Source organism: Ranitomeya imitator, chromosome 2 (assembly GCF_032444005.1).
Source record: "Ranitomeya imitator isolate aRanImi1 chromosome 2, aRanImi1.pri, whole genome shotgun sequence".
Classification (NCBI taxonomy): domain Eukaryota; kingdom Metazoa; phylum Chordata; class Amphibia; order Anura; family Dendrobatidae; genus Ranitomeya; species Ranitomeya imitator.
Window position 1 is genome coordinate 45,905,164 of NC_091283.1, and position 10,251 is coordinate 45,915,414.

Sequence of the window (10,251 nt, forward strand, 5' to 3'; positions counted from 1 at the left end):
CCCGTCTAGTCTGGTTGGCATGGCCATCTAGTGGACGCGGTCTCCCTCCATACACTTGTATTGAGCGAGGCAGCACCCCGTCTAGTCTGGTTGGCATGGCCATCTAGTGGACGTGGCCTCCCTTTGTACACTTGTATTGAGCGAGGCAGTGCCCCGTCTAGTCTGGTTGGCATGGCCCTCTAGTGGATGTGGGCTCCCTTTGTACACTTGTATTGAGTAAGGCAGCGCCCCGTCTAGTCTGGTTGGCATGGCCATCTAGTGGACGTGGCCTCCCTCCATACACTTGTATTGAGCGAGGCAGCATCCCGTCTAGTCTGGTTGGCATGGCCATCTAGTTGACGCGGCCTCCCTCCATACACTTGTATTGAGCGAGGCAGCATCCCGTCTAGTCTGGTTGGCATGGCCATCTAGTGGACGCGGCCTCCCTCCATACACTTGTATTGGGCGATGTAGCGCCCTGTCTAGTCTGGTTGGCATGGCCATTTAGTGGACGCAGCCTCCCTTTGTACACTTGTATTGGGCGAGGCAGCGCCCCGTCTAGTCTGGTTGGCATGGTCATCTAGTGGACGCGGCCTCCCTTTGTACACTTGTATTGGGCGAGGTAGCGCCCTGTCTAGTCTGGTTGGCATGGCCATTTAGTGGACGCGGCCTCCCTTTGTACACTTGTATTGAGCGAGGCAGCGCCCCGTCTAGTTTGGTTGGCATGGCCATCTAGTGGACGTGGCCTCCCTTTGTACACTTGTATTGAGCGAGGCAGCGCCCCGTCTAGTCTGGTTGGCATGGCCATCTAGTGGACGGGCCTCCCTTTGTACACTTGTATTGGGCGAGGTAGCGCCCTGTCTAGTCTGGTTGGCATGGCCATTTAGTGGACGCAGCCTCCCTTTGTACACTTGTATTGAGCGAGGCAGCGCCCCGTCTAGTTTGGTTGGCATGGCCATCTAGTGGACGTGGCCTCCCTTTGTACACTTGTATTGAGCGAGGCAGCGCCCCGTCTAGTCTGGTTGGCATGGCCATCTAGTGGACACGGCCTCCCTCCATACACTTGTATTGAGCAAGGCAGTGCCCCGTCTAGTCTGGTTCACAGGGTGACTGAAGACTTGTTATTCTAGACTGGACAACCCCATTAAAGATATTCCCATGTTAGAATCTGACGACATAACGCTGGGCGATACCATCACTTAATGATAACTGGAGCTTCTAACATTACTGATTTTGCCACGACAATCCTGGAAACTGGAGCACAAAAAGCGGTAAGGTTTGGGCAAATTGCTACAAAAAGTTGGCATCCTTGGATGTTTGTTTGGGTTCTTATTTGATCTTAATGGATGAGGTTTAAAGGCTATCGATAACTTTGACATGGAAACATTTGTTTGTTATTTTTCAAATGTTAGTGCGGATATTTAGATATTAAAATTGTACTAAATTTCAGCCTGTAAATGTTCATTTATGTATTTATTTTCAGGTCCCCTAACATGCAGTTTGTTGTCTCATACACATATCAGATTTTTCTCTTGTTGGGAGTATCTCTCTCAGTAATATAGGCTGGATGTGATTTCTGTGTGCATTCAGGGTGCAGATATCTTCATTAGCTCTTATATCAGCACATTGTCTATCCTGCATTTATTTCCTCTTCATGTCCTTATCTTATCTTTTTTCTCTGCCATCCATGAACCTATACATGCTTTCTCCCCTGCTAACACTATGGAGATCTGTGTACATCTCCTTCCCTTCACTGCTGGTATTCTTAACACTGAGAAGGGAGCATAGAGAGCAGTCAGAATGAGGAGCTTGTGATTAGACCTGCCCACCTGCCTCCTCTGATTGAAAAACACTGAACGTGGGAAAGTTGGAGAAGGCCGATGAAGAGAAGAGTTGGTGCGAATCGATTTGCAAGACAAAGCCCATCGGCTACATCAGTAATTTGTGGCTGCTGGATGGGAGCACTTATCTTTTTTCTCCGCCATCCCTGTACCTATACATGCTTTCTCCCCTGCTAACACTATGGAGATCTGTGTACAACTCTTTCCCCTCTCTCCTGGTATTCATAACACTGAGAGAAGGGAGCCATCAGAACCAGGAGGATGTGATTAGGCCTGACCATCGGACTCCTCTGATTGAAAAACACTGCACATGGGAAAGTTGGAGGAGGCTGGAGAAAAGTAGAGTTTTTGCGAATCGATTTGAAAAACAGGGTCTATCGGCCACGTCAGCCATCTATGGCCGCTGGAATGGAGCACTGAGAACCGCTTCCTGTCTCTTGGCATCTGCTGCTTTCCTTTTGATTGACTGGTGTGAGATTATCATTACAGAGTGCAGTAAGTACCAAAAAGCCAAAGTCCCTGACTGTCAAAATCAAGATAATGTGGACAACCCCTTGAAGATCATCAATCTGCAGTAAAATCACACAATCTTGTTTTTGAAAACAGATCGATCAGTTTGTCATTTAGTTTATTTGCTTTTAGTCAATCAATTACTACATGAAACTTCTAAAAAAAATCACAAAATCAAGTCCAAAGTCTACTGTGTTGTCACTCAGCTTTTCTAGATGTCTGAACAGCAAATCTGTCCAATTATGCCCCTGTGAGTTTGGGAAAGCAGGCTGACAACTGTAATGGTGACCATAATGGTTTCCATAAAGTCCGATTTTTTTTTTTTACCAATCAGAAGAAGACGACTCACGAATGCCTGTGTACAGGTGATTTTTTTTTTAAAGTATTGTATAAAGGCTCCTTAAAGGGAATCTGTCAGGACGATGTTGCTATCGAAAATAGTGATTGTACTGTACAGGGCATAGGACAACAATAAAAACAAGATCTGTCTTGTAGTAATCTAATGAGCCAGCGGTGAGAAATCAAGTTTTGAAGCCACATGTAAATTAGCCAGGTAGTGCATTGGGGGTGTGGCAATATATTAAAAGGGTATGAACACACCCCATTGTACTCCCAGGCTAATTTGCATGTGTCTTCAAAGCTTGATTCCTCAGCGCTGGCACATTGGATTACTACAAGACAAGGATGTATTTGGAGATTTAAAAAAAAAACATTTTTGCTATTGGGTCGCATTAAAAATTTGTTTATCTGCACATTCAACTTTGATGTGTTCATTTGTAACTTGTATGTAACCCCTTCTCATGTACAGCACCATGGAATCAATGGTGCTATATAAATAAATAATAATAATAATAATAATTGGTCATAAATCAACTGAGAGGAGTTCAGGACAAAAAAAACAAATACGAGAATTACAAATTTATCAGAACATCACAACGCTCACTGATGGATCCTCAGTTAACTCTTTCTGTTGCCAGCGCAACACATAGGCTATGGAAGACAAAAAATGCAAAGTTGATGTCTTTTTGTATGACCCCCGATTGTAAGAAATATTTTAATCCGAAAATAAATGCATTTAGGTGAAAAAAAATGTACATGTTAAGAAGGTCTTTGTAAAGGACTTCCATCAATTAGCAGGTTCTGCTGTATAAAGCACCTTCCTCTCTGGAGGACCCAGCTTGTCTGTGCATTATATGGATAAGTCATTGATTTCAATGGCCACCGTGTAATACTTAATGTGTCCACCGGTGATGCTGCAGGGAAATTGTATACTTGCTGCCATGTTCCCACTACAGCCGATCGCTAGAGATCACAGGAGCAAAAGATCCTGGGATCTGCCTATTTTTTTAAGGATCATTGTAACAGACAGGCATTGTAAAAAAATAAAAAATGGACGATTCCTATAAATTATTAAATATAATTGGATTTCAGCAAGGCTTTATCATTACTGATCCAAGACTGTCATTGTGAGCAGGTAGAAATGACATTAGACTGATGATGAGCAGAGAAGGAGCTGAGGGGGATAATGCTGATGAGGATGAGACTGAGAGGAAATTAAGGCTACACAACCTGATATTTGTAGGAGACAGAACACGAGACAGACAGAGAGTGGCAGCTGACACCCTGTAGTAAGACAATCCGAGCGTTTGCTCCTTGCTGTGATGTCACACCTGAGTGAAGGGTGACAGGTGTTCTGCATAGGACACAGATGTACCGGCAGATGGTAGCTCCATGTCACCGCGAGATTTCTAATAGCGGGGCTGTGATTTATTTCACACGCCTGAATAGAGAGAACAAATTGCTAGCTCTGCAGTCTGTAGGAACAGAGAGGCTTTGTATATGTGTATGAGAGGTCTTCCCTCAGTCATATCAACAACATCTGAAGCCTAAATTGTGCCTAATGCCGTATCTTAGAATCAGAACTAGATCAAATGTAATGGGACATTCTTAGGATTAGAACTCGATCTTAGAATCAGAACTAGATCAAATGTAATGGGACATTCTTAGGATTAGAAGTAGATCTTAGAATCAGAACTAGATCAAATGTAATGGGACATTCTTAAGATTAGAACTAGATCTTAGAATCAGAACTAGATCAAATGTAATGGGACATTCTTAAGATTAGAACTCGATCTTAGAATCAGAACTAGATCAAATGTAATCGGACATTCTTAGGATTAGAAGTAGATCTTAGAATCAGAACTAGATCAAATGTAATGGGACATTCTTAGGATTAGAACTAGATCTTAGAATCAGAACTAGATCAAATGTAATGGGACATTCTTAGGATTAGAACTAGATCTTAGAATCAGAACTAGATCAAATGTAATCGGACATTCTTAGGATTAGAAGTAGATCTTAGAATCAGAACTAGATCAAATGTAATGGGACATTCTTAAGATTAGAACTAGATCTTAGAATCAGAACTAGATCAAATGTAATGGGACATTCTTAAGATTAGAACTCGATCTTAGAATCAGAACTAGATCAAATGTAATCGAACATTCTTAGGATTAGAACTAGATCTTAGAATCAGAACTAGATCAAATGCAATGGGACATTCTTAGGATTAGAACTAGATCTTAGAATCAGAACTAGATCAAATGTAATCGGACACTCTTAGGATTAGAACTAGATCTTAGAATCAGAACTAGATCAAATGTAATGGGACATTCTTAGGATTAGAACTAGATCTTATAATCAGAACTAGATCAAATGTAATGGGACATTCTTAGGATTAGAACTCGATCTTAGAATCAGAACTAGATCAAATGTAATCGGACATTCTTAGGATTAGAACTCGATCTTAGAATCAGAACTAGATCAAATGTAATGGGACATTCTTAGGATTAGAACTCGATCTTAGAATCAGAACTAGATCAAATGTAATCGGACATTCTTAGGATTAGAACTCGATCTTAGAATCAGAACTAGATCAAATGTAATCGGACATTCTTAGAATTAGAACTCGATCTTAGAATCAGAACTAGATCAAATGTAATCGGACATTCTTAGGATTAGAAGTAGATCTTAGAATCAGAACTAGATCAAATGTAATGGGACATTCTTAAGATTAGAACTAGATCTTAGAATCAGAACTAGATCAAATGTAATGGGACATTCTTAAGATTAGAACTCGATCTTAGAATCAGAACTAGATCAAATGTAATCGGACATTCTTAGGATTAGAACTAGATCTTAGAATCAGAACTAAATCAAATGTAATGGGACATTCTTAGGATTAGAACTAGATCTTAGAATCAGAACTAGATCAAATGCAATGGGACATTCTTAGGATTAGAACTAGATCTTAGAATCAGAACTAGATCAAATGTAATCGGACACTCTTAGGATTAGAACTAGATCTTAGAATCAGAACTAGATCAAATGTAATGGGACATTCTTAGGATTAGAACTAGATCTTAGAATCAGAACTAGATCAAATGTAATCGGACACTCTTAGGATTAGAACTAGATCTTAGAATCAGAACTAGATCAAATGCAATGGGACATTCTTAGGATTAGAAGTAGATATTAGAATCAGAACTAGATCAAATGTATGGAGCCAGTCTAAGAATTAAAACTATATCAAATGTATGGAGCCAGTCTAAGAATTAAAACTAGATCAAATGTATGGAGCCAGTCTAGGAATTAAAACTAGATCAAATATATGGAGCCAGTCTAAGAATTAAAACTAGATCAAATGTATGGAGCCAGTCTAAGAATTAAAGCTAGCTCAAATGTATGGAGCCAGTCTAAAAATTAAAACTAGATCAAATGTATGAGAAGATTCATAGAATTAGAACTAGATTACATGTAAGTAGACATTCTTAGACGTCGAACTAGATCTTAGAATCAGAACCAGATCAAATGTAGGGAGACATTTTTAGAATTAGATTTTAGAATTAAATCAAATGGATAGGGACATTCTTAGAATTAAAACTATATCTTAGAATCAGAACTAGATCAAATGTATGGAGACAATCTAAGAATTAAAACTAGACCAAATGTATGGGGACATTCATAAAATTAGAACTAGATCACATGTAGGTAGACATTCTTAGAAGTGGAACTAGATCGTAGAATCAGAACCAGATTAAAAGGTATGGTGACATTCTTAGAATTCGATTTTACAAATAAATCAAATGTATGGGGACATTCTTAGAACTAGAACTAGATTTTAGAATTAGAACTAGACTAAAGGTTTGTATACATTATTAGAACTAGATCTTACAATCAGAACTAGATCAAATGTATGAGGACAATCTTTGAATTAGAACTACATCAAATCTAAGGAGACATTCTTAGAATTAAAACTTAAGGTTAGAATTAGAACTAGATCAAATGTATGGTTACATTCTTAGACGTAGAACTAGATTTTAGAATTAGATCAAATGTAAGTACACATCCTTAGAACTAGATCTTATAATCAGAACTAGATCAAATGTATGGGGACATTCTTGGAATTAGAACTAGATCAAATGTAAGGAGACATTCTTAAAATTAGAACTAGATTTTAGAATTAGAAATAGATTAAATGTATGAGGGGATTCTTAGAACTAGAACTAGATAGGATGTATACACCTTAGAACTAGATCTTAGAATCAGAACTAGATGAAATGCATGGGGACATTCTTAGAATTAGAACTAGATTTTAGAAATAGAACTAGATCAGATGTTGAAGAACCTTTGTTGATGTAGATGTATAAAAATACCGTAAATGGGGGAAAAATTGATAAAGAACAAACATAATAAGACAATTATGGGTGAGGCGAGGTGAATGGAGATGGAGTTGAGCTGAGTTCAGGAGAAGCCCTTGGCTAGAAGAAGACATGAGGTCACTCTCAGTAAATAGAAGACAATTGAATACTGAGGAGATAATGTTCAATGAAATACATAGTGAGATGAAGGTCAGGAGATGATGGCTCAGAAGATTGGAAAGTATAAGGTAGGAAGGATCAGAAGAACACCATTACTTAAAGGGAATTGTGGAGACACCTAAAGGTGTAGGAGAAGACACTAAAAAAATGAGACTTGACAACTTAACCTTGAGGGACAACTGATAAGACTTCATGTAAAAGCCCATGGATCTGCTGATGGATCAATGGGAATGTAAATAAAAGCACCACTGGTAGAGAAAGGGGTTCGGAGATGCTTAGGAGAGAGGTGGATTAGGATAATACACTCAATCAGAGGAGGCGTGAGTTGATATATACAGAGATGGCGATTGAGAACAAACACAGTGGTCTGGTAGAGAATGTAAGTGAGAAGACTCTTAGGGAAGGAGACAAACATCTAAGGAAAGGGGTTGAGTAATCACACTCAATGATGAAGAAGGAAGCTGGGAACTGAGTTGGTGAGATTTAATTAATGAGTGGGGAATGCTATCATTGTCATATAACATGAAAAAAACAAAGCATAAAGTACAAACCTTACACAGCAGCATCTATAAAGCATCTCTAGGCATATGACTATAAGACAACAGCCAGTACCAGAACGTGTGGTCATAAAATAGATCACTATTCGGTGAAACAGGATATTAATTAAAAAAAAGATAAAAAAGAAATATTTTTTACCCTGTCGGAAAGAAGACACAAGTCCATCACGTTCAACCTATAGCCTAACATGTTGATCCAGAAGAAGGTAAAAACCCTAATAAGGGAGATGCAAATTGTCGCATGTTAGTGGAAAAATTATTTTCAGAAAATTATACTTGACTATATGAGCTTTATACATCCAGAGTTGGCAATTAGTCATCTGACCATAAGCATCGTTAGCCAACAGCTTATCCTCCATCATTAGAAGGAGCCAAAGTAGCAAATAGTCCAAAGGAACATAATGATAAAATACATTCTGTATATCACCATTATAATTGGATTTGTGTAGACTAGTTATATAATAGATATATATTATCGTGAAACACAGGCAATAGCATGGATGGAAAACCATGGTCTTGCTGTAGCCCAACAGTAACGTTCTACTATTAGCTCCTTGTGACCTTGGACATGATAAAATGAGAATAAACTATAATACTGCCATCAGGACAGACAATCATAAGTCAGATTGGTATGATATAAATCATATTTAGTAGTCATTTATAAAAGTATGGAAAGTGGAGAAAATCAAGTTGAGTCTAGAAGCAATCTATGCGTTTAGTTTAGGGGATTTGTTCAAACACTGAATGATATGATGTAAGGATAGGGGTCGGGTATGGTTATAGGTTTCGTTCCATCAAGCAAGATTCCAAAAATTAGATTCTTGCAGCCACCTGTGCTGAGGTAACACAAAGCTGCCTACAAATAAAACCAGGATGGAGAACCTGAGGGATGTGTGTGACTACCTAGGCGTATCGGATCTATAGGACGATACGCAACCTGGATTAAAAGTACAGAAAATACAGAAGTGATCTTGGGATCAAGTTTAGAGATATGACTTCTAGCATAAGGTCTAGTCTTAACATCTAGTCTAAAGTTAATGATGAAGACCTTCCTGGGCAGGTGCAGATGGAAGAGATCGGAGTTGGATACGAAATGTTGACTTCACGAGTCAGGGTCAAGAAGTGTAGGGGCAAAGAACTATTCGATCTCGAGGGGAGTATCTCAATGCTAGCTTCCTATACTAAGGTGACCCAGTCTTATGTGTGCCCATAGACCCCTGGCGCCTTCACCTCTTGGGGTGGAGATCAAATACCTGGATGCCCAGAGTGGCAGTATGCTCTGTCCTCCGCTCTCGACTGCTTCTGATTCTCTGCTTGGAAAGAAGGGAGGGAGCATGGGATGCTGTGCTTGTGCTGCTGTAACCCATTCAATGCCACCGTGCTGTACGGCAGCTGACAAACAAGCAAAAGAGACCGGGCTATTATACTGTAACTACATATTAAATGCCTGGGGAAGCAATTATTCAGAGCCGCAGAAAGAATTACATCTTATCAATCATCAGCTCACACACGAGAACCAAACGGGAGGCAGGAACAAGAAAAGAAAAACTATCAATGTGGTCTTGAAAAAGTCAAAACTGAATTGAGGGTATTAATATTAAAGTGGTAGATTGGAACGACGAGGGTTAATCTTGCACATACAAATCGCCTCTATTTAATCCCTTGTAATCCACATGTCAGGCAGTGGATCCCCCTCTGGACAGATGTGCGACATTTACCAAGTGTCCTCGCTTAACATCATTATTGGTAATGCCCCCCCGAGCCCCTCCTGCAAAGCCAGCGCCACACGACTATACAGGGCGTATTCAGGGTAATGGCACTAAAATCATCTTGACTGCTTTTTTATCAGAGATTTATTGATACCCATTGCATACAATCACATATGTAGATATCACATAGGGTTAATTTCCGATCTTGGTGACCAAGTTGGTAAACACGATCCAATATGAAAAATACAGGGACGGCAGAACTGCTGGCCTGGGCGCCATCCAAAAATGAAGTATTTGGCTGAGCGTCTGCTTCTACTCAATATTGAAACTGCAACACCAAGAAGGAAAAGTTGTGGAATTATGAAAATCACAGGATGGACATTTAAGTGATCTGCAAATGATGAAAAAAAATGGAAACAACATTTTCAAATCATCTTGATGTGTTCAGTATTAAGTATGAACGTCACAAGCAGAAATCATCGCAATTACAGCATCGACTGCTATTAGTGAGGTTATTAATGGTCGTTTGAGGAATGGTCTGCTGCATTGAATGCACTTGGACAAATCATCAAGATCCGCTGCTGGCAGCAACTTGTGTAATTACTGAATAATGACATCTCAGATGGGTTCGATTGGAAACAAGTCTTGAGACTCTGCAGGCCACTGTAGCAGATTTAGGCCATGCCGGCTGCTCACAGTAGACGAGCAACAAACAGCCTGGTGTTGTTTTGTTGCCAAACGGTTCCTGCGACACTTCTAAGACCAAACCAATGAC

General features: G+C 39.8%; 1 protein-coding gene across 3 annotated transcripts in view; it reads right to left on the reverse strand.

The window, feature by feature from the left end:
* The window catches only part of TMEM91 (transmembrane protein 91), a 61,033-nt gene extending 51,944 nt beyond the window's left edge, over positions 1–9,089 (reverse strand). Inside the window, exons 1-2 of one of the 3 annotated variants that reach the window (XM_069746623.1) lie at positions 9,021–9,079; positions 7,907–7,982 (exon numbers count right to left, since the gene is read on the reverse strand). The gene's annotated coding sequence lies outside the window, so the exon portion shown is untranslated. Of the gene's footprint in view, positions 1–7,906; positions 7,983–8,997 lie in introns of all 3 variants that reach the window. The other 2 variants (XM_069746622.1, XM_069746624.1) reach the window with 2 other exon arrangements.
* Between the last annotated feature and the right edge of the window lie 1,162 nt (positions 9,090–10,251).